Consider the following 24,869-nt stretch of genomic DNA (forward strand, 5'->3'; position numbering starts at 1 on the left):
CAGGCAGGACCTGGAAGTAGATCTTTTTAAAAGCTAAAGGTAAAACCATCACATGATTTCTAACAAGATTAAAACCAGAGCTTCCAGCAGAATAAACACAGCAGATATCCTGGCTTTTTACCATGACCTAAGCAGCTGTTATTTCAGCAGATAGCAGGAAATTATTAGGAACACATTCTCAGAGCCTGGTGGAAATAGGGGTGAAGCTGCTGTAGATTTGACTCTTAAAACCTCATCTGGACCTTGCCAGAGGAGGCATCTACTGCTTCTCCATTTCCTTCCAAATCTTCAGGGTGGCACTGTGTTTTGGCAATACTTTCTTTTTCTTCTTTGTTTTTTCCTCCATCAGCAGCAAAGGGTTGTTATTTTATATACAAACAGATTTATTTTATATGACCTTTTAAAGATCATTTAGTTCCAAACCCCCTGCCATGGCAGGGACACCTCCCACTGTCCCAGGCTGCTCCCAGCCCCAGTGTCCAGCCTGGCCTTGGGCACTGCCAGGGATCCAGGGGCAGCCACAGCTGCTCTGGGCACCTGTGCCAGGGCTGCCCACCCTCACAGGGAGCAATTTCTTCCTAATATTTAGTCTAAACTTGCTTTGTGTCAGTTTGAAGGCATTTCCCTTTGTCCCATCGCTCCATCTCTTGTCAATTGTCTCTCTCCATGTTTCTTGCAGATCCTTCAGGTCCTGGAAGGTCACACTGAGGTTACCCCAAAGCTTCTCCTGTGCGGGTGAACAATGCCAGCTGTGCCAGCCTTTCCTCCCGGCAGAGCTGCTCCATCCCTGGCATCATCCTGGAGCCTCCTCTGGGTTCTCCAGCAGCTCCAGCTCCTCCCTGTGCTGGGATTCATTCTCATTTCTGACAGTCCCCTTGGTCCTGCACAGCAGCTTCAGGCTGTGCTGCACCTTTCCCACAGCATCTCCCCAAAGTGCCCCAGCCCAGGGATGATCACACATCCCAAATATCAGCATCCCCCACCCTGGGCAGCCCCAGGGCCCTCGTGATGCCCTTGGGGCTCCATCCCTCCCCAGACAGCCCAACGCTGAAATGTAAGCTTGGCATCCCCAGCAGGGCTGACAGACACCAGGTGGGAAAGAAGAACAGCAGTGAATGGCAGGAGCACTCGTTTGCACAGATGACTGCAGCAAACCTGTAATCAATTAATGATTTGCATGTTCAGAGTGGAGACGAGTTGAGCAGTAAATTATTAACTGCAGCCTAATAGCTGAAGCTCGATGATAGCAGATAATTTGCTCTGCTTACATTAGCAAATAACTGAGGCAGGCAGGATACAGCAAAACCCAAAGCTGTGGTGTGGAATCAAAAACACAGCTTGAACAAAATTTCTCTATTGGCATGTCTTTTGAAGAAAAAGGGGTTTTTTCTGTTAAAGAAAGTTTTAACCGATTATTTATCCTTTACAAAAAGGTTTTTTTTCTTTTTAGGAAAAGGAAGAAAAGCCAGAAATCTTCAGCCTTCCTCCCACATACCCACTCCCTCCAAAGCCAACAAAAAAAATTTAACATTTGAATATTTATAACCTCCCTGAAATTCTATGGGTAAGTTCTTTAAATCTGCATTTATGTGCTTCATCTACAAGGACATGTAAAGTGCCACTACAGTCCCAGCTGCATCTGTGAAGCCTCCTGCCATGTCCACCTGAAAGCCTGGAATAAATCTGCTGTAGACACCAGTGAGGCTATGCCCAGACCTCTCATTGTTTTAGAGGTGGCCAAGTTTTTAATGATCTGCAGCAAATATTGTCTGGTAACACAAATACAGCCTATGCTTGTTTGTTTTGTTAAAATTTAAAGCTGTATATAAATAGCAGGACATCTAATTTCATGGCAAGTATGAGAATCAATTAAATATATTTTAGTTAAGTAAGGAATGGGATTTCAAGTCATGGATTTTCTCCTTTTATTTTACATTTTCAGGAACATTTCCCTTATTCTGCTGGTTTGGGGGCAATTCAGTTTTTTTAAAAGCATATTATAAAGGCATAAGAACTGGGATTGATGAAATAATGGGAAATATTGAACTATGAAACAGCTGACTCTGTGTAGCAGCATGAAGTACATGAAGCCTCTTGGTCAGTATTATGATTATAAGATTTTCTTATGGCTTTGTATCACTTCCACTTAAAGCTGGTGCTTTAAAGCTTGGCCCCTCAACTGCTGGTAGCTCTTACCCTGTCTTAAAGCTTTTTAATGGTTACACAAAGTTATGTCAGTGATACCAAGAGATTCTGGAATATCTCAGCAGCCAAATGATGAATAAAATCCTGGCACTGGGGTGCAATGAGCTTTTCTGATAACATGGATTTATCCTGCTTCTTTTTCTTTTAATTCAGCTCCTCCCTGCTGGCTGATCAGAGCCAGCAGAACACGATCTCTCAGGTATAAAGGGCATCAGGAATTGCATTTCTCAGGTGAGGAGGACTTTGCAGTCCCTGCCATGGCCTGAGGAGTTGTGCTGCTGCAGCATGTTGTCCACACATCCTGTTGGAGTCACCTGAGGATAATTCTTGGCTTCAGGCAGAGCTGAGCAGATCCTGCTGGTGAAAAAGTGTCCGTGTCTATTGGCATATCTGCATTCTCATTTTCAGATGGCTGATTGTGTTACAGAGCTCATCCTTGCCTGCTTTCAATCTCTTTGAAAGACAGGAACTTTAGCCTGCCTCATTATCCATCACTTTCACACTTCCAGCCTGATCCATCCATGATTTTCTGCCACATCCTGTGATGCTCTCAGGATGATGATGGCACGGATAAATTTGCTGCAATCTGGGGACTACAAGCCAAATCATCCTGCTGATTTCCCAGGAAGCTGGTTACCCTCTGTGCCTGAGTGGAGAGGGGAGAGAAGCCCTGTAATTTCATGGAATGCCCCTTGATTGCATCCCTGCTGGCTGCAGGAGCCAGCTCGCTGTCTGCCATGGCTGTGCCCTGCTGCTCTCGTGGTTCACAGCGCCTTGGAGCACATCCCTGCTGCTCTCATGGTTCATTCTGCCTTGTGCCACATCCCTGCTGCTCTCATGGGTCACAGTGCCTTGTGCCACATCCCTGCTGCTCTCATGGTTCATTCTGCCTTGTGCCACATCCCTGCTGCTCTCATGGGTCACAGTGCCTTGGGCACATCCCTGCTGCTCTCGTGGTTCATTCTGCCTTGTGCCACATCCCGGCTCTTCTCATGGTTCATTCTGCCTTGTGCCACATCCCTGCTGCTCTCATGGGTCACAGTCCCTTGTGCCACATCCCTGCTGCTCTCATGGGTCACAGTCCCTTGTGCCACATCCCTGCTGCTCTCATGGGTCACAGTCCCTTGTGCCACATCCCTGCTGCTCTCGTGGTTCACAGTGCCTTGGGCACATCCCTGCTGCTCTCATGGTTCATTCTGCCTTGTGCCACATCCCTGCTGCTCTCATGGGTCACAATCCCTCAGAGCACACTCCTGGCCTGGGCAGCATCCCTGCTGCTGCTGATGAGAGCAGGGGACACCTGGGGTCAAGGACTGTGAACAAAGGACTCTCCCTGGAGGCTGGAAAAGCCAGAAAATCCAGGGTGAGATGGGGCCCAGGTGGGCACAGGGGGATGATGAGGAATCCCCATTTCCACAGCTGCAGGTAATAATGAAAAACTGACTGGGCAGGACCTGGGGCTCCTCTGGGCTGAGCTGCTTAGAGGTTTCTGTGTCCTGCTGGAGAGTGTTCTGAAAGTTTAATATTTATTTCTGCCTCCTTTATGGAAGAACTTTTCCCCTGGATGCTGGTGTTGTTCTTGTCCTCCTGGCTGGGTGAGTACAAGGCGTGGTGTGGCATCAATCTTTGTTTTAAGAGAAAAAAAGCCCTCAAAGTGCTACAAGTGCTAATTCTTCTGGAAACTCAGCTTTGATTCTGGTTGCACAAAATAAATTTAGGTTCATCTAGGAGCGAGAGAGAAGCTCAGTGATCACTGTTTAAATGCCACAAGAAGTATGAAATTGCTCTTTCAGCACAGAGTGACTGAATCATTCCAGGATTTGGTATCTGAAGGTCTCTCAGCTCTAGGAGTAATACTAAGAGGAACTCTTTGCTATTCAGAGGTTTTTAAAGGGGGAAATTCCTGAGTTTAGTGCTGAGAATCTCTTATTGGTACAGGCCTGAGATCTGCTGTTGTTGGTCTTAAGCCAAGGCATTTTTTGGGGGGGGAAATACCTTTTCTGTGCAATATAAGCTACCATTTTTCTCTGGGGAAAGCAGGAATAATTTCCTTTCTGTGCTGAGCTGAACTGAAGAATTTGAACGCTAAATAAAATAAGAAAGTATTTAAAAATCTAATTTCTGTAAAAATATGCCGGTCAGCTTCCTAGTGGTACTTCATCTTATGCAGGTGGATGGGGATGGAAGTGGAAAGGGCTGATCCAGAAGAAGGTTAGATTTACTTCAGATAATTTTAGACTTTTTTGTGCTTTTGCATGACCACATACGTTATTGTGTCTCTTAAAAATTGAATGTGGAGCTGGGATCTTGCTGCTGCAGCAGAAACAAAGGGTGTCCTACACAGAAAAACCCTGTGATGCCATTTCTGGGGGCAGCATCTCTGTGAGCACAGAAGGCAAATGAGAAGGAACCTTTTCCACCTGGAACAGCACCAGAATTGTTCTTGTTAGCTGTGTCCTGCTCAGGAGGAGACTGCTGGGCCTGTTTAAATCTGGGACTGAGCTTTCCATGTGATGTGATCCCAGGTGTTCCCAGGCCAGCAGAGGAGGAGCTGGGCTGCAGGAAGGGCAGTGTCTGCTGTGGGTGGCATCCCCATGAGAGCAGGTGGGTTTGTGAGTGTCACCGTGTCCTGGTTCAGGGCAAATTTGGGAGAGAACTCCCAAGGGGCTCCTCTAGGAAAGCAGATCAAATCGGCTCCTCCCCGCAACCGGTCCAGGAGAAAATACCTCCTTGGCGAAAAGTGGAAAAAAAACCCTGTTTATTAAACAATAAAACATAAAAAATATTAATCAATAAAACCCCTTGCTGCTCTAAAAGAGATGACAAACTGAGAGTGTCTCTCCCTGGGTTGCAGTTCAGCTCACTCAGTCTCTTGGTGCTGGAAATGTCGCAGGCCAGGCCTGGCCCGGTGGGCCTCAGGTGCAGCTGCTGGTGCTCTGGTGGTGTTCAGTCCAGGTTAAACAGGGCAAAGAAAAGGGAAAAAAACCCCACAGTCCAGGGAACTTCTTTGCCTCAGCTAGCTAAAACTAACTAACAGCAAAGGAGTGCTCTGTCCCGCTGTCTGTCCATCCGCAGACAGCACAGTCAGGAGCAGGAATGTGGAGGAGTGAGTGCAGCGTCTGAAAACAAACTGCTGCTTCTCTCCCCCCTTCACTGTCTGGAACAAGGCTTAAAGGTGCAAAACTTATTTTTCAGCATGAACAGAACAAGACCATGGGGGATAAAAGCATCATATAGTCAGCCTAGGACACACTGTGGGACTCAGGGCTCTGGAGCAGCTGGGAGAGGGTTCCTGGCTGGTTCTTCCAGATCTCTGTGAGTGGCTGCCCTGTGAGAACAGAGCAGTGACAGCTCTCATTCTGGCTGGAATATTGCTGATCTTCAGGGCTTTCCAGCTTTGTTGCTGTTATTCTGTTATTCCCTCCCTATGGCAGTGCTTTTGTCATGCAGCTCCTCAGAGTAGGAACCCTTTCCTGCCAGGGCAGGGGGAGGGATGTGCTCAGCACAGTTTGCTCTTTGGCTGAGCTCCCTCAAAGGCAGCACCTGAAACCTGGTAAGAAGTTACAGAAAGCTTTTAAATGTGGAGAGGAGCTTTCCCCTTCCTTCATGAGCTAGGCTGGCTCCCTGGTAGCTCCTGTGCAAACAGTGGTTTGGTTTTTGTTCCAGAGTTCTCCCACTCTTGTGTTTTGCTGAGATAATCAAAACTTCACAACTTTTGTGAAAGTTGTAAAGCTGGTATGTTTATTGCAGCGCTGGACACATGTGGGAATTGTTCTCTTAAAATTACATGTGTACTTCTGGGAACTCCAGGTCCCTTTTTATCCCCCTCTCAAATACTATGCATACAGTTTTACCATAGGTTCATACATATTCATTTTTATGAATTTCACGTGACATTTGCCGCTAGTTCTTCTTTATCAGAAAGAATTCCTTGGTCAGGTTGAGCTGCTCTCACAGCATCTCTCTGTCTCTCTATATCACCCTCTGTCTCCCCCCCCCCCCTTATCTCTGTCCTTCACTGAAGCAGTTTCTCTGAGCCTAGGCTTTGCAGTCAGGCTAAATAGCTCTGTTTTCTAACCACAGACTCAACTCAAAAATGTACATTTCATCAAAATCAAAATGGATTTCTGCCCTGGAAAATTTCCACTCTGCCTCACTTGTCTAGGTCTGCCCTTTTCCTTGCACTTCAAGCTGCTGATTCTGACTCTCCCCGCTTTCTGTGCTGCTCTTCTCTTGCTTTGCTCCCTTTTTAGCATAAGAATCCTGCCAGGAGTTAACAGCAGCATCATGCAGCTGCCAGAAGGTTTGGGTTCTTGTGTCCTGGTTAAAGTGGAGACATTGGCTTGTAACTATTCCACCCTGAGCTGTGATTATGCCTCAGACCAGAGGCTGCAGACATCTTCCTACAATATATTTTGGCAGGGCTGAGTTGATTAATGAAGCTTGAAGCATGAGAAGACAAACTCTGGGAAAACTCCTATGCTGCACTTAAAATATCTCATGTAAATTAATATTTCTGAAACATGTTGTGTGCTTTAAACTCAGACCCAGGGGAGAAAAAGTGCTGATACGTACGAGAGGTCTGATTTCCTTCCCAAGCTCAACAAGAGGCTGTGCCAGTAAAGGGCAGCAAGGAGCTCTGAGCAGAGAAAATAGAAGTTTAATGTTTCTAGCTGTTGACTGAAAGAATTGGGCCATTGTGGAGATGACAGAAGGCTGGAACAGCAGCATCTGAAAAGCCCTTCAGCCTTGTATGATGCTGTCCCTTTAAAAATTTCTGTATTGATGTAATGGCACTTGAGGTAATGACTTTTTAATGTATTTAAGGGAAACAAGACCACCCTGATTAACTGGAGTTTTATTTTCAAAAGAGTTGTGATTACTGAAATGCTGTCATACCATGAATCACTTGATTCTCTGGCTGAGGTACTGCAGGCTTGCTGCAAAACCATCAATTTCAGTGGTTGGGCCCCAAAATTTCTTTCCCATTTCGTGGCAGTTTGGCAGCTGAACCAAGTCTAACTATTATTGATGCATATTTTCCTACTGGAATCAATGTCCTGATAGCTTGAATGTGAAGACAGTGAGATTTTTGTGTTGGATAGTGAGAGCAGGGCTGGGAAAGGGGATGCTGTGAGTGCTGTGGAGTGTAAAATATTTGTGGGGAAACTCATGGAGCATCTCTGCCTCCACAGAAGTGCAGTAGAACAGATTCTCTGTTCATTCCCTTGAGCAAGTTTGGACAAAAAGGTTTTGCCACTGGACATGGATGTTCCAGGGGTTGTTCTGTGCCTTGAAAAAGCTGCTGGAGAAGGAAATCCTTCATGGCTGAGCTGTAGCCTTTCAAGACTTAAAGAAAATTTGTCCTTGCTATTTTGTCCTGTTTTTATGTATGTACACACATGCAGAGAATAAGGGTCAGCTGAGTGTGTGTAAAAAGGTAAAAGCAGCTGTGGAGGAATCAGCAATGCCAGCACATGGGGATGGGACAGCAGCCCCCTGCACATTGGGCTGAACTTTTTCAGGTGACAGGTGCCTGCACAGGGCAGATGATAGAAGTTCTGATTTTTTCAATTATTTTAAAGAGTGTTTCAAGCTGAACAAACTCAATTTGAGTCCCGTGAAATACTAATTTTCAGTTTGTTCCACCTGGAGGGGCGACAAAAGTGACTGTACCTGATCATGTGGCAGCCTGGCAGAGGGAGTAGAATACCCTGTTAAGAGTTAAAAGATTATTCACTGCAAAACTTGTGAGTGAAAGGCTATCAAGCTAAAATTGCTGGCTGGACTTTAATTCCCAGGATGGGCACTGCTGTGTTGTTTTTAGATGTTTGCTGCCTTTGTGATCAATATGAGTTGTACTTTTCATGAGTCTTCATATTCTGCTGTTGTGAGCACAGTGCTGGTTGTGTATTTCATTGTCAGTCTCCTGTAACTCATTTTATGTTCTCCAGCATTAATCTTTCCTTGTCAATGTTTTCTAAATCTAATCCAGCACAGCCTCAGGAAAATAAAGCAATTGTTTAAATTGATGGCTTTGAACAAAATAAATCATAAATCAGTCTACGATCTTTGAAACCTCTCTTCATCTAGAAAGTGTGGGTTTTTTGGCTTCTTTTTTTTTTTTTTTTTTTCCTCCTGGAATGTGATTATGGAGCCTGGGTTAGAGATGTGCAGGAAGGCCATGCCACCTGCAGGTGCTGGGGAAGGGCTGCAATTCTCAGCAGTGTCCAGGGCTGGCTGAGCTGCCCCTCAGCTCACAGCTCTGCAGGTGACCAAAACAAACACACCCCCCTTTTCCTTCCTACTCCTGCAAAGAAACAACAACTTCTATCATATTCCGTGTTTTCTGAATAGGATAGAAATAGTCTATCCAGAATAGATAAAAAAACCAGTTTCTATCATATTTCATGTTTTCTGAATGTGATAGAAATAGTCTCTTCAGAATAATTCCATTACTTATGAATATGATAGAAATATTCTATTCTGAATAGATATAAACAACAGTTTCTACAATATTTCATGTTTTCTGAACAGAATAGAAATATTCTGTTCTGAATAGATAGAAAAAGTTTCTCTCATATTCCATGTTTTCTGAATATGATAGAAAGATTCTTTTCAGAATAATTTCATGTCTTATGAATATGATACAAATATTAATATGATACAAATATTCTATTCAGAGCAGATAGAAACAACAATTTCTATCATATTTAATGTTTTATGAATATGATAGAAATATTCTATTAGAATAATTCCATGTCTTATGAATATGATAGAAACATTCTACTCAGAATAAACCCACGTTTTATGAATATCATAGAAATTATATCCAGTATAATTCCATGTCTTATGAATACGATAGAAATATTCTATTCAGAATAGAATATTTCTGTCATATTTAGAATACATGGAATATGATGGAAACTCTTGTTCCAGAACCCCCACATTGACTAAATGTGTGTGAAGAAGGCTTGGATGAGACAGGATTGGTTGAGGATGATTTTCCTTTCTGTTGCAGTCTCAGGGAAAAGCCTGTGCAGCCCAAGGGTCCCCATGGGCCAGAACCCCAATGCTTTCATTAATTGGCTGCTTTATTAACAGCTGCTCCTCTCCAATGAGAGCCTGGTGTCTGACAGGGAGCTGCCAGGATGGAGCTGTGCTCCTGCTCAAGATGAGCTGGGGCTCCTTCAGGTTTTTGGCTTTTCCTTTCAGGTTTTTGGCTCCTCCTTCAGTTTTCTGGCTTTTCAGTGTCAGATTTTGGGGCCGGGCTCAGTGGGAGCTCCAGGTGTGTCAGGCTGCACCGTGGCACTGCTGACAGCCAAGCTCCTGTTTGGGTCTGAACGGTCCCCAAATAACCCCTGAAAACAGTGACAGAGAGCCCGGGTGGGGAGGGATTTAAGGAGATCAAAACCAAGTGATGGGAGCCAGCATGTGCTGCTAATTGCTGCCGTTCTGATTTTGCAGTGGTTTTCAGCCCTGAGCTGGGTGGTCACACCCAGCAGCAATCCAGGAGTGCTGTTCTGGTTTGTGGGCATAGAAACACTGGGATTGATGTTATGTCACTGCTGATCCCAGTTTTCCATTTAGGATCATGCTGGAGCATGGGAGAGTTGCTGGAGCTGGGTAACTCATCACAAATTGTAATTGCAGAGAGATGATCTGCAGTAGCTCCCCAGACTCAATTTCTATCTGTAACTGGCAGATAAAGAAGACTCAGAACAATTATCTGATATTATGTCAAATACTTTTGTACTTTTGGATTTTCCTAATTTTAAAGTCTAATTTCTTGATGTGACCAGAGAGCAGGGGCAGGGAGATGGTAACTCTTTCAACTGGACTTGTGCCCCCTGTGCTTGGTAGAACATCTTATCAGAATTCAGATGGAATTCTCACCAGATAGCCCACAGCTGCATTGGGTCAGCAGCACCTGATCTGGACTTTGCTGGATCACTTTGGATGCTCCTTTGTGGAGGAAAAATCCCAGAGCTGAGCCCTGCTGGGCTCCAGTGCAGTCCTGCCTACTTAGGCCTGGCAGGAAATTGAAGTATTAATTTCATGAAATTTAAATATTCATCTCAATATTGATGCACTTTGGGCAGGTTCTGAAAATTCAACCCCTGAAACAGAGTAGTGCCACTCCTACCTCAGTGAGAGAGGAGCTTCCCACAGCTTTGACTTTTACTGATGTTTGATGCTGTGAGGTGAAGAAGGGAGATGTGGATTTAGAGGACGCTAAAAACTTTGAGTTTTAATTTGGCAGAAGAAGTATCTCTGAAGTTGTAGCTGCTCTTGCAGGTGACACTGGACAACAACACCAGCCTTGTTTTGCCATGGTGCTTTCCAGAGGTGTGGGGATGTTTATGAGCAGAAATTCTAACTCAGCTGTGCCCTGATAAGACACCTCCTCTCAGGCACCTCTCTGCAGATGCTGAGCCCCGGGCCCTGGCAGGAAGAGCTCCATTAATTCCAGAAAAACCAGCATCAGGGAGCTCTGTGCTGGAGGTGTGTTATACACAGATTATCTTCTGGGTTTGTGTGACTGCTTTTGGACACTGGCAGTTTATTTTTTTGTGTTTATTTTGCTTTCCTTTGCCTCTCTGTTGTCTGGCTGTGGCAGCTGTTATGGCACGGCAAGGGAAAATGAGAATTAATAGTGTAAGGAACCCACCTGGAGTCTGTGAGGCAGAGGAATGCTTTCTGTCCTGTTCCAGAGGCTGTAAAACCACTGCCTGTCAGCTCTTTGTGAAGCTGTAGCAAGCCTGCAACAAAAATGGACTTAAATAGCCACATCGTGGCTTGGAGTTACAAGATTGAGTTTTCCCCACCTCTATTTGTCCTTCAGGTTTGTTATTGGAGGTAAACCTTTTTTTCCTTAGGACCCCAGGCGGGGAGGCTGGAAGTAGTCAAATATAAATGCATCATTCACTTGCTCCTGTTTATTTAATGTCTGTGGGACGGTGGAGAGCACCTGTCTGCTGAGGGTGCCATAAAAAATGGCCCTCACCCCCTTTCAAAGCAGGGCAATAATATGCAATATTTATTGTATGTTTGGAATGCTCAAAAATTCTGTTTTGGCTGAAATTTATACCCAGTCAGGCCCCTGGAGGGCACCAACAGCCAACGTTAGGATTTTCCACTCTCTTTTAGCTCTTACCCACTGACATGCTGCGCTGTGAAGACAGCAAATATATCCCCACATATAGATGAAAGTGAACTTGCTCTGCCTTGCATAATTTGAAAATTCAAAAGACCAATTTCTTAGTGTAATTGAAAACTGCTACATTTCAGGCTTATTCATTGAATCAGTATTTCCAGTTAGAATTCAAATTAATCTTCCTACCTTTAAACAAGATAACGAGGGTGTAGTTATATTTACTCAGCTTTTTAACAATCAGCTTCAGTGTAGCTGCCTGTGATGAAGTGCACACACACAATTGCAGCAGGTGAGTGCTCCTGGCTCCAGCCAGGAGGGGAATTCATCTCCAAAGGCTGAAAATCTGAATTGACAGTTCAACACTCAGCTTCGTGCCTGAGTCCCTCTGGAAGGGCAAAAGGGAAGGAAGGTGAAGTGACCAGCCCAACAGAAGAGCCCTGTCAGCCTCTCTGGGATTCCCCATGGAATTTTTTATTTTTTATTTAGCCCGGAGGCCTCTTGCTTTAAAGCTGCCTTAATGCAAGTTTGCTGAATTACTTCCAACACCTGTCAGGGAGATGTGACATCCAAGAGAGGTTGTGGAGTACATCTGGGTGCTCTGGGGGTCAGTCAGCTGCAAACACAAATCTGAGCCTTGTGCACTCCCTGCTCTGCACCACAGGACTCTGATGTGGGGGGTAAAAATCCTTAATTCCTTGAAATAACAACAGATGGGTTTTAAGAGCTCAGCTCTCTGAAGACAAACTTAAGGGATGATTTGACCAGTCTCATCCTGAGACTTTGTGGACACATTTGGTCTTTGGAGGGGCTTGGACTATGTCCTTGGTGTTTCCAGCAGCATCATTCCTCTGCTGTGTGCTGATGTCAGGTGGGAATTGGCACCTCCACCATGAGCCCATCAAGGGAAATGTGAGGTTTGGATGTGAGAAGATAGGGACTGAGTTTGTTTGGGCACCTCCACAAGCAGTCCCTGTGCTACTTTTAACTTGTGGAGAGTCCCCAGCCCATGATCATTCCCCTGAATTGCTCAGCATAAACTGGAAAGAGCAGAAGTTGTGCCCCAATCCATTATTTTTGAAAGGCTGGATGTTGAGCTTGCTGTGTGAAATCCTCACTTGAGCTACCAGGGGGTTTTTATTCTGGATGGCACCTTGCATATGTTTTTCAGTCACAGACTGGAATAATTCCAGGGAAGCTGCTCTGTTCTGTTGACTAATTAATAATACATCCTTTTAAAGAATAAATAATAAAAGAAATCAATGCATATTAAACTGATAAGCTAGAGTAACTTCAAAAGCACTGGTTTGGGCCATGAGCTGCATAAAACTGTGCTGTGCTACACTGAAAACCCTGACTAGAACAAAACCTGGGATGTGTGAGTTTGCATTGTGCTTTTAAGTCCTTGGATGGTTTAATGTGTTGAATTTCAGGACTTTTTTCTTTCCTCTCTTAGAGAGAAAGGATGAAAACCACAGTTTAGAGAGCTAAGTAGTGGAGGTACAGTTGTTACCTTTCCAAGAAGGATTTGTAGCTGAGAAATCTGCAGCCCAAGGTGGAGTTGTAGAGCATCACCTTATCCCCAGCCAGCTGTTAGTCAGCAAGCTGTCCTGGAAAGCAGCTTAGGGACCATGCTCTTCTGGTGAGGGATGCAGGGTAAAATATGGGGTAAAACTGGGATTTGGGAGAGGATTTTTACCTGCTGCTGTCATTGTGCCAGGCTGACCAATGCTTCTCTTTGTGCAGTTTCTCATAAACAATGTGAGAACTGAACTTTTGCCACTCTCACTTCTGCTGGTCCCTGTAGCAGCCACTGATGCTGGGGTTTGTAATAACTTTACTGGGGGAGAAGAAAAAGTTGTTTTTGCAAAGATTGCAAATAATTGTGAAGATACAAATTATTTTTCATTATTTAATGGCAATTATTCCTCACCAACTGTTGGCATGGGGAGATGAAATGAGGAGGGTGTGCAGTCCCAGTGGGAACTTCCCCGACAGACCAAGTCTGCTTGTGTAAAAATCTCTAGGTTTGTTTCTCTCTGGAAATATGTCTTCATATTCAGAGATTTCCTTGGTTTCTAGAAGATTCTTTGGCAGAGGTGATGGGCAAACAAGCAGAGCCTCTCCATCTCTGCTGTGCCCTCCTGCAGCTCCTGCTCTGTGCATTCCCCAACCTTTTCCAAAGGTTTACTCCAAAATTCCCAGGGTACAGAGAGTCTTCTACCCTCTCTGTCTTTCACATGATTCAAGGGGTAGCAACCAAGACCAAAAAAATGGCAATAATTGTATTTTGTGATGCTTGAGGAGCTGCCTGCACAGGATGAGCCACACCAGGTACCACTCTTGGCCCAGTGGCATCAGGGATTCAAGGCTGGAGCTGCCACAGGATCAGACTGCTCATCCTGCAGCACAAACCAGGATTGCTTTGATGGAAGCTGAGGCTTTAATTTAATTTGCATGGGCTGCAGATGAATGGCCTGAGTGATGAAAAGGGATGGGGCTGTAAATGGGTTCAGAGAGCTGCTGAGAGAAGGGAGCTCTGTCCATGGGTTCAGGGCAGGACCGTGTCCTGGCCTGAGCAGAGAGTGTTGCTGGCAGCTTTTCCTCTCCTGCTCGGCAGTCGGGAGCTCTGACAGCCAGCTCAGCTCTGTGAGATTTCAGCTCAAGGGCAGAGGCAGCGCTGAGGTAACCTCAGGTCTTGCAGAGTGCAGGAATCTCCTGCAGTGCCCTGTGTGCCTCTGGAGCCCCAGCTCTGCTTCAATTTACAGGGCTGGGAGTCAATCTGAGCCCAAATCAACAACCCAGTCAATCTGAGCCCCAATCACAACCCAAACTCACCATTTACAGTGCTGGGAGCCAATCTGAGCCAAATCAACAGCCCAAACTCACCATTGCAGTACTGGGAGTCAATCTGAGCCCCAATCAATAGCCCAAACTCACCATTTACAGTGCTGGGAGTCAATTTGAGCCCAAATCAACAATCCAAACTCACCATTTACAGTGCTGGGAGCCAATCTGAGCCCCAATCAACAGCCCAAACTCACCATTTACAGGGCTGGGAGTCAATCTGAGCCCCAATCAACAGCCCAAACTCACCATTTACAGTGCTGGGATCAATCTGAGCCCAAATCAACAACCCAAACTCACCAGTTATGGTGTTGGGAGTCAATCTGAGCCCAAATCAACAACCAAAACTCAATACTTGCAGTGCTCTGAGTCAATCTGAGCCCCAGTCAACAACCCAAACTCAATCATCTTGATGGTGTACAAAAGGGAAAGTACTAACAGGCACAGAGGCCATTGATTTAGGAAACTTAAAACCCCATTTCTTTGCAGTGTCTGAAAGATTTACTGAGGGAGTTCAGGACATGAGATGTCCCTGGGATGGCAGGGGTAACATGCAGGTAAAAATTTGGGATCAAAGGAGTCAATTTGATCCCTTTAACCCATCTCAGGTGGTCAGTTCTGTACAAGGATCATTAGAGGACAGATTCTTTCAAGTCATCACCAGCATTTTGTTAAACATTTTTCTTTGACAAATGACTTCTACAAGTGGAGATCATCTTTATGTAAAAGATGTCTTATTTTGTCTTATAGCTCTGAAATTGATCTCAGAAAGGCCAAAGATTCCATTTTTCAGTCATCTGGTTCCTGGGAACCATCTGGCTGCGTTAAAGGTGAGAATTAACTTACTTAGCTAGTAAGTTAATTGATCCTAATGGGTCCCTTCCAACTTGAGATATTCTATATTAAGCAAGAATGATTTGGGAGCCTTGCCAGTGAATGACTTGGAGGAGATCTTGCATTTTAATTCTCAAAAATGGTGTTTAAACTCTTTATTTGTTTCCCCAATATCTCCCAGGCTGGATATCAAGCGATGTTAGTCAAACCTTTACCACTTCTGCAAAAATTAAGTCTTTCAAAGGGACAGCTTTAAAGATTTAAAGGTCTCTGCCTTTCAAGGGTGCTTTTAGCAGATGTATCTTTGCTGAAATGTTCCTTAGCACAATTGCAGTGCAGTTAATTTACCACCCTTTGGAAGTGACTTCTGAACTGGATAATGGAAATTACCCCAACTTCTGTGTGTGCTCCCAGCTGCTTAAAGATGGTGATTGCAGCAGCAGGGAAACAAACAGCCCTGTGCTCCCTGAAAATGAGATTTGTCTTGTACCACTCGTGTGCTCCAGAGGAATCCTGGAAATTACTTTCTGTTATCAAATCCAGCTCCTGATTTTGAGAGCAACTGTTACAAGAGAAATTCAGTGGAATAACCTGGAAGGATGTTGGAGAGGTCATGTAACTCATCCATCAGCCCCAAGGCAGGATGAGCTGTATATTAATCCTGACAGATATTTATTCAATGTGTTCTGAAAGATCTCCAATGGTAGAGAGATGCTCAGCTAATCTATTCTGTCTCCTCATCCTTGCTGTTAGAAAGGTTTTCTTGACATTTACCCTGGATGTTTCTTCTTGTAATTAGTCAGGAAAACTGAGTGACTTGTCTTATCTGTCCTAGGTATGGAAAAAGATGATATTCTGCTCTGTGTGTGTGAAGGCTTTGAGGTCCTCCATGAGATGTCTGTTCTTCAGGGCAAACAGACCATAATGTTTTTAATCTTCCATCTCAGTCTCATTGCACTCCTGGTGCTCTCTGCAGTCAGGCTGTATCTCTCCTGATCTAGAATATCTTTCTCAAGTGTCTAAAACTGCCTCCATCACCCACTTTTGATTCAATACCAGTGTTTGGAATATGTATGCTATCAGCATTAAAGTAAACAAGTGCTATTATTTAAATAATATTTCTTCTAGCTGGAGCATTCTTCCCTAGTAACGGTAGCCCTGGTAAAATTAAACATAATGCTAATTATTAGTTTGAAAAGAAATGTGCATTTTAAGGTGAAATTGGAGTTCTGAAGCAGGATTTAGCAATGGCAAACTCAATATTTTTGCCTGGTGATTTGGATCCACACAGCTTTTGTCCTGACCTTTCCAAACTGATGTTTCCCTCTCTTGTTGACTTGTTTGCTCGGCTCTGAACACCCAGGGTTGCACTCACTTTTGTGTGTGTTTCTGTTCCTTCTGTCACATTCCAGATCTCTCTTGTTGTGGGAGTTGCTCCTTCTCATTTGCACACATTCCATGATGTGACAACTTATTTAATAGCAGATGACACTTGTTGCTGATTCTGTCACATGAAACTTCTTCAGAGCCTTTTTTCCTCCTGCAATTAAATCCTGCATCTTAGTTGCTGCCTTTTGTTTCCTTTGAACTCATCAGGGGAGGAATATAATCAGATATTTGAAATTACAATCTTGGCTAAGAGGCAACATGAAGGCGACGAGCGCTTCACATCTTTGTTCAGCATTCCAAAGCTGGGCAGGAGACAGCCCAAATAATCTGCACGCATTTCTGAGCAACAATTCAGCATTCTGGGGGCTTGGATACTGCCCTAAGCAGCTTTGAGGAAATAAGATTCAGCTGATCAAGGTGAGGGAATAAAGCTGGAAGAGCAGAAACTGGAGAGATTCAACAGTCACTCCCAGCTCAGGGGTGCATCAATTTTCATCCTGCTGAGGTAGAGATGGCAGGGATAACATGCAGGTAAAAATTTGGGATCAAAGGAGGCAATTTGATCCCTTTAAAGCAGCCCAGGAGTCTCCACAGAACCTCTGGGAACCTCTCCACATCCCCACGTGGGTGCAGCAATGAACTCCAGACCCTCAGCACAAAGGTGGGAAAAATTGTGATGTGCCAAGGGGAAATCAAGAAATGGGAGAAACTCTCACTGGTGCCTTGAACTACTGAATTAGCAGCAAATTTGCTAGCTAAAAAAAGTCCAGCTGGTGCTCAGAAATGAGTTGCTTTCCCAACTTCAAAGGCTCCACCAGGCTGTCCAGGGAGGATAATTCCTTCCATGAACAGTTCATTTAACTCCTGAGTGTGTGAGCTAAGTGAGCTCCTGATAGAGGTTTTCTTTTTTTCATGTCTTGCAAAGAAGTGTTGAGCAGTTTGGGCTCAAGGTGAGAGAACACCTCTTGTGAAAGGTTTTTATGGAAATTGCTTCTGTAACAGAGTCAGGGAGAAACCTTTCTGCTCCACAATTGCAGGAGAAAAGGAACCATCTGAGTTACAGCTTTATTTTTGAAGCTGTGGTGATTTTCCTTACAAAATTCATTCTTCGGGATGTGTGCCAGGGGCTTTTAGGAGAGGTTTGAGCTCTGAGCATTGCTTGGATTTTCCTTGTCAGAGCCCTTCTGTCCTGGGCTGTTGTGAGGGGGGAGTGGGGTTTAAGTGGATTATGAAAGTGTTGGTCAGTTTGGATGCTCCAGAGCAGGCAAGGAGAGGATCATTTATAGGGATTTATAGAGGATAATTTATAGGGAGACTTTGGCCTCAGTCTGGGTGTTTATTCCTCTTTTTGAAGGTGCTGCATTTGGTGAAATTCTGGCTAATTTTTGTAACGGTGAAGCTTCCAAAATTCCTTTATCTTTAAGTGAGCTGGCTTGGAGGAGCTTTGGCTTCCCCTGCCATTCTGCAGACTGTGCTGAATTCAGAAGGGCTTTTCTTGTGCTGAAGTGGAGCTACAGTAATTTCTGAGCTCTGTGCCTTGTTTCAATTATTTACCTCTGCAAAAAGAGATTTTTATAAATCCTCCCTTCTCTTTCATATTATTAACTTTCTTGTCAAACTTTTATTTAAACCACAGAGACAAAGACAGATCTTTTCTTTATAGCTCTGCAAAGTTAGATTTACTTCCCTGACCTGTTTCAGCGTGATTGAAAGCTAATCTGTCTCCTTTTTATTGGCTTTTGGTAAAGCATGTATTTCTTTGTTTCCCTGTTTCATTTTGTATTGTCTTGTGGAAATATGTAACTTCTCTTCAGGCTGTAAAAAATTATCCTCCTACAGGAAAGGGAAAAAAAAATGACAACCCTTAATCCAATCCAAGAGAAGCTTTATGTCTTTAATTAGCTTGTTGGATTGCATTCATGGATGATTCAAGTCAAATGAACTCTGAGCAATAATAAAGGTCCTGTGGCCACCTCTGACCCCGCAGAGAGGAGCTCTGAAGCCAGAAAGCTTTTTTGGCTCAACATCAGTGACAACTACTTGAGTTTCTCCTTTTTTTTTTGGGAATTAATTCTGCCATAAAAGCCTGTGGAGTGCTCTCACTGCAGTTCACTTGCTTGGCCAAGGGCATGATATGGCTGCTAACTCCAAAGATTGATATTTTAAATTGTTGTTCTCCCCTTTATAATTAGCCCACTTTATAATCAGTCTTTTTGGTGCTCTAATCCTACAGTATATGATTCTAAGTTATTTACCTTTTTTTTTTTCCAATGCACTTGAGGATATAAAATTACATTATGTTAGAGTTTTAAAGCTTATATTACACTTTGTAGAGGCTGCTCATGTTTTGCCTCCCCCAGGTGGATTAAATGGTGATTACACACAGCCTTGTACCAGGCAGAGAAGATTCTGCCCCATGCATTTGTAATTCTTTTTGTTTCTAAAGAGCTGAATGAGCACAGGGGTAACACCCAGGGATATCGATCCTGGGACTTGTTTTGGCAGAAGGCGCTGACTCACAGCAGCAATCCAGAATTGATCAGTTCTCCTCCTGTCCAGTGGGCAGCATCTCTGTGGTGCCTCCAACACGCTCCTGACCCTCTGCAGCAGGGCCAGCGCTTCAAAGTCATCTTGCCCGAGTTAAAATCTTGCTATTTGCAAGGTGTCTGCAGAACTGGGAGCACCAATAAAATCTGCACACTTGCTGCCTGCAGGAGTTTAAATTTATCAGAGTGTTTTACTTCTCTTTCTGTTCAGTGGCTTCCCCTTCAGTGTGTATATAAGTGCTATAGAAGTGTAAATAATGCCATGTATGTGCAAATAAGTGCTGCATTTAAGTGTAAATAAGTGCTATGGCTGCTTTTCACTTGTTTTGGGGGATGAAATAGCATTTTACTGGCACCCAAGGGCAGGTTCAGGTGCCTGAGAGCGGAGTAAGTATCATAGAGAGAGTACATAGATAAATAGATATTTTAGTGTAGATACTGTTCACTGTTGCTGAATGTGTGAAAGCACATGAAACCCAACAAAACTGTAAACAAAGTAGAATAAATGCTGCTAAAATTAACAGCTGTTCAACCTGCCAGTTACTGATAGAAAAATCTTCAAAAGACCTGTGTTGTGAACATGACTGACACGTTCTGTGGTTTGTGTTTTTGGGCTGAAAGAGTGTGGATACAGGTTTTCATTGATGTTCCTGATCATTCTTCAGGCATATTTTGTTCTGGTGTCCCTGAGATATTTAATAATGCATCCTGACGTTCATTAAATATGTGCCCTTTTTATATGGACTTTAAAAAAATAGTTGTAAAATGCAGGTTAATACTGTTTATTCAGTACTTTCACCTTAAAAAGTGAAAAAAAAAATTCATTAACAAATTATTTATGTTGGTACATTCCTTATGGTGCTGTAGATCTGCATTTCAGTCTCCAATTCAAACACCCAACCAACAAAAAGTCTCTATAACCAACCAAAGAACCCCAAAATACCTGTTTATACCAGATAATTGATATGTAACGCACCTAAGTACTGCAGGAGCCTCCTCCCTGAAATCAAATGGCTGGATAATATAACCTGGAAAAGCTGAAGAATGGTTCTGAGCACATTTCTGAGTGAGAACTTGGGTTTGGGAAGCAGCTTTGACAAAGTTCAGCATCCAGGGTTGTTCATGAATGTTGAGGCAATCATGGGGGAAGTGGAAGGCTCAGATTTGGGAAATAGAGGCTCAGGAAATAAAGAAGAGAGGGGAACTGCTCAGAATTGGATGATAATATTAAAAACTGAAATAGAATGTGTATGGGTTAAAGTGCTGCAAAGAGAATTCAATATTTTACTGAAAAATCCTAACAGAGAATTGTTTTCTACAGTCCTTGTGTAGCTCTGGAATAATGGTGATCACCCCCATTTTAGTCCAGGTGTTAATTTATGATCTGCCTTTCCTCAGATTACCATTAAAAAGAAAATATCTGTGGAAAAAATCCCCTGATTAGAAATCTGGAGGAGAAACACCAGTGCAGAACTGGGTGTGCTGAGGAAATTTCAGCACCTGAACATGAGAAGAAATTTCAGCATCTTCCCTGGCAGAAGAGTTTGGAGGAGGGATTTGAGTTCAGGGGTTGTGTGGGGGGAGCTCTGCCCAAGCACTCAAGGCAGTGGGGAAGGAAATCCAAATAAAAGACATCACCAATGTGACTCAATGTGGCCTTGGCTTTCTGATTTGATGTCTTTTTTTGGTTGCAAAACTAAATAGAAATAAAAATGGCTGGCTAGGAAAGGGAAAGAAAGGAAATGAATGCAGCCAGATAGAGCAAGTCTTTGATCATAGATTACAAAGATTATTTCAGTGCATATCAATGTGAAGAGTAATGATGTCTTTGAAGAATTTGTAACACAAAACTTCATGCACCAAGTATAAAGAATGGAGAGGGGCAAAGGATAAAGAAAGGAAAAGAATTTGTGCATCATTAATGACTGATGAGGAATAGAAAGACAAATGAAAAATTCCACTGCACAGAACGCCAACTTTGATTCTTTCGCTGAGCTACTTGCTTAACACAAGGATTTAAAGAAATAAAAGATGAGAAAAACACAAAACTCCTTTCTGTATCACAACGTGAGGAAATGGTGGCAACCATTTCCAACAGGAAAAGGAGCCAGGAACCAATAAAAATGCTAAAATGAGATGTTCTGAGGAGAGCTGTGCTGCATTTGGGTGAGCAGGGGAAGCTCAGGGTGGTGCTGGCCCCTGTCAGAGGCAGGGGAAGGGCACAGGGGAGCCCAGTCTGCTCTTGCCAGGCTGTCTGTGTGCTGCGAAGGGATTGCTGGCAAAGCGTGGAGAGGGGGAGCTCCTGCTTTCTAGAAAAATCCAATGTGTGCAGCTGGGAGCTGGGCTGGTGTGGGAATCTGCAGAATTAGAGGGTTTTGGGAAAGCTGCAAAAGGCAGGGCTCAGACACAGCAGAACTGTGATTAGAGCTAAGCAGCAGCCGTGAGATTGGCCAGCAGAAAAATTATTTAAACTGTAGAAAAGCAAGGACAAATAGAACAATGGTCTGTGTATTAACACCTGTCTAGAATAATTCTCTAAGCTACAGAAAAGTTTATCTAGCGAGATATTAGGCAGGTTAAAGCTTAATAATGGAGCTCTGTGCATTGTGTTTTAAGGCTCACAAGCAGGATTGCATTTGAAATAATCAAGCATTGTTCAACCAAAGGTACCTGTGCTTATAGTGGTTGGATGGAACTGCTGTCAATATAGAATATATACTACACAGATATAAATACTGTCAATGTGCTTTTGCTGTGTGTGATTGGTCAAGAAGATTATAAAGTGATTGTGACATTGAGTTCTGTGTCTGCTGCCTGAGATGTGAGCTGATAACATCTGCCCATTGTCATAGCCATGGAATGAGACTGATGCTGGAAAATCAAACAGCTCGAGGCAGTTCCACAGCAGCCCCGTCCCGTTTGTGATCTGTGAATAGCCCCCAGCTGGTGCCAGGCTGGGGCTGCTGCCAGGGCTCCCCTGCTGCTGCTCCAAGGGCAGCCTTGCCCTGTTCCCATGGCACTGCACTGCCTGCCAGGGAGTCTCCAGGCAGCGTTATCTCTCCTTCTTTCCCTGCTTCCTGCAGGACTGGCAAAAGTAACAACAAAAAAATCAAACACAGGAGGTCTGCCACTTGCTTTTGTTAATTCAGGATATTCCCAGCACACAGTTTCAGCTCTCCTGGGTGTTTCTGCCTTGTCCTGCTGATTATTTAGCTGTGCTAGTGGGATCTTCTACCATATATGATATGCTACCTTAGAAATACAGTTAATTTCCAGTTGTCTCAGCAGGTATTTCCCCCTCTCTGGCATAACTTTGTAAGCCAAGATTTGATCCATTTGCTGCCTATTTATTGCCCCCTCTCATCTCTTCTCTGTGGAGCTTTGCTGTCCCTGTTGGAGCCTGGAAATGGGAGAAGCATTTTTTAATCTGTAGATTGTGAATCACCGGTGGAATCAATAGAGTGTGATCCAAAACTTGTGCTGAGTGTTTTAAGGAGTCCATAAAGCACAGGCAGGCAGAGGCACCAGGGCCCCTCTGGCTGCCTGAGATGTGAACAGGGCAGGGCTCACATCTGAGGTGCAGGCTGCTCCAGAGTGGAGCCTGAGGTGGATTTTGGGTCATTTGGGAGCTCTCCTGGAGCAGAGGGAGCTGCAGCAGGGCTGTGTGAGTGACTCTGCCCCCATTATTGCCTCTGGGGAGGGAGGGACGGGCACAGCCTGCTCTGGGCTGGTGGGGATTTGGGAGCTGGGTGTGATCCTCAGAGATTCCCTCACTGAGGGGTTCACAGCATAGCCACAAGGGCTGCTTGCTGCTGCTGATGGTATCCAGCACCCAGAAATGCAACTCCATGGCAATATCAGCTTTCTTAGGGCTGTTATGAGCTTTAGGAATATGAATGGCTTGTCTGCAGGCACTGAGATAAAGGAGTTGTGAAATGCCATCTGCCTGCTTGTGCTGGGTGTGCTGAAACAGCAAAGAACTTGGGTTTGCTCAGGTTTATTTCCTTGTTTGGGTTTCTTTTTTCCCTTCCAATAAGTTTTTTTACCCCCATTCCCCAGCTTTGCTCTTGGTTGTACCTAAAGGCAAACACTGCAGGTTTGTGGACAAGACACAGCTTTCTATTCACCCATTATTCTTCAGGGTCCGCAGTTTGAGATAAGCTTTAAATACAAAATCCAACAAGAGTTTTGCTGTGAAGCGTGATAAAAACTTTGTCACCTTTGTGCAGAAACTTCTTCTAAGTGCCACAAAACCCTCACAACTGTGCTGCACTGCATCAGCACATATGTTTTGGTAATTAAAAAGTATTCCTTCTGTGATGGTCTCCCATCTGCTGCTACCTCTGATAAATTTAATGCTGCTTTTGAACACTGAAACACAAGGAAACACAGGGATGCTTTGTTCTGGCATGTGCTGGGCAAGGAGATCTTGAATCTCACAGGTGACTCCTGTTGAAATATATAAACAATAAGAGGTTTGGGGAAGTTAAGAAAAAGAATAATGCTTTATTTATAGTTTAAAAAAATCAAACCCATATAAACAACCCTACCCATTATTTCTGTGTAATAATGGCTCTCCTGTAGGAATTTGCTTTAAAGCAAATTTTGAGCAGCCTCATAGGCAGAGGATAAAGTTTATACTGAGTGAAGAGACCTGGCTTTTCCATTTGCCTTTAAATCACTGCAGAGCCTTCACTTAAAACTGCAGAACCCAACTGATGGGGAAAATCTGCTCTGTGCTGCTCTCTGGGTGTCTGGTCCAGCTCCTGGTGCAGGGCTGAGAGAAGGGAAGGATGAACTGGCAAATTTCTGGAGTAGAGGGTGAGCCCAGTGTCTCCAAGTACAGGAAAAAATTATAATCAAGCCCCCCTCCAAAAAAAAAAATTATTTTTAATATATAGCTTTAAAATGGTTTTATTTGTTTTTTCTCATTCTTCTCCTTAAAATGGTTAGATTTGATTCCCTCAGCTAATCCCAATCTGTGAAAGCCCCATTGCCTTCTTCATTTTTGTCTGGCAGGATCTGGAATAATTCCACAGGATATATGTACAGGTTAATCTCAGTCTGGCTTTGGGTCATTAAGTGGCTTCTGCTTTGGGTTTTGCTTTAGCTGGAGTCACAAAATGAAAAATCTGGAGCACTTTGCTGGTGGCAGAGGAGCTGCTCCAGCGTTTCTCTCCCTGGGATTGGAGTGCTCTGGGGAGATTGGTGCTTCCAATCTGGGCAATGCTTCAGCCAAGAGCAGCAACTGTCCCAAAATGTCTCTGATGATCCATGAGGCCAGAAAAAACCCCAGCGACATTTTTCATTTCCGAGAGCCGAGCCTTTCATTCCTGCTCGAGTGGTGGTGGATGGAAAATGAGGGTGCTCAGGACGCAGCTGGATCAAGGAGATGGTTTTGCTGTGTCTCTGTTGCCCTGTTTCTCCATTGGCATGCACTTCTGCAGTCATTTAATACCTTGCAGGCTGATTGTGGAGTGATTGCACAATAGAACAAGCAGGTGGTTTGGATGGTCTGAGCTCATTTTGAGCTCTCTCCTTGCAGCAGCAAAATGAGCACAAAGCAAGGCTGAATCAGGGCCACAAACAGGTTTTATTAGAAGAGTTTATTTTTAATGTGCGTCAGGTGAAAAGTAATGTTTTTGTATTGTCATATCACTGAAAATTCCTGTAAAGGGCAGCTCAGCGACTTATTCAGGAAGGTTTAAGGTATTTGAAACATCCCTGTTATTGTCCTGTGGCGTCTTTTCTCCTCAAAATGCCCCACAAAAATACATCCAGAGGGTCTGTGCTGGCACTGACCTACAAGTCAGGGCAAAAAATGAATGAAATGTAATAATAGTGACAAAAAACATGAGAAAAGAAGTTTTTCTCTCAAATATTCCACTTGATGT

This window comes from Ammospiza caudacuta, chromosome 12 (assembly GCF_027887145.1).
Source record: "Ammospiza caudacuta isolate bAmmCau1 chromosome 12, bAmmCau1.pri, whole genome shotgun sequence".
Lineage (NCBI taxonomy): Eukaryota > Metazoa > Chordata > Aves > Passeriformes > Passerellidae > Ammospiza > Ammospiza caudacuta.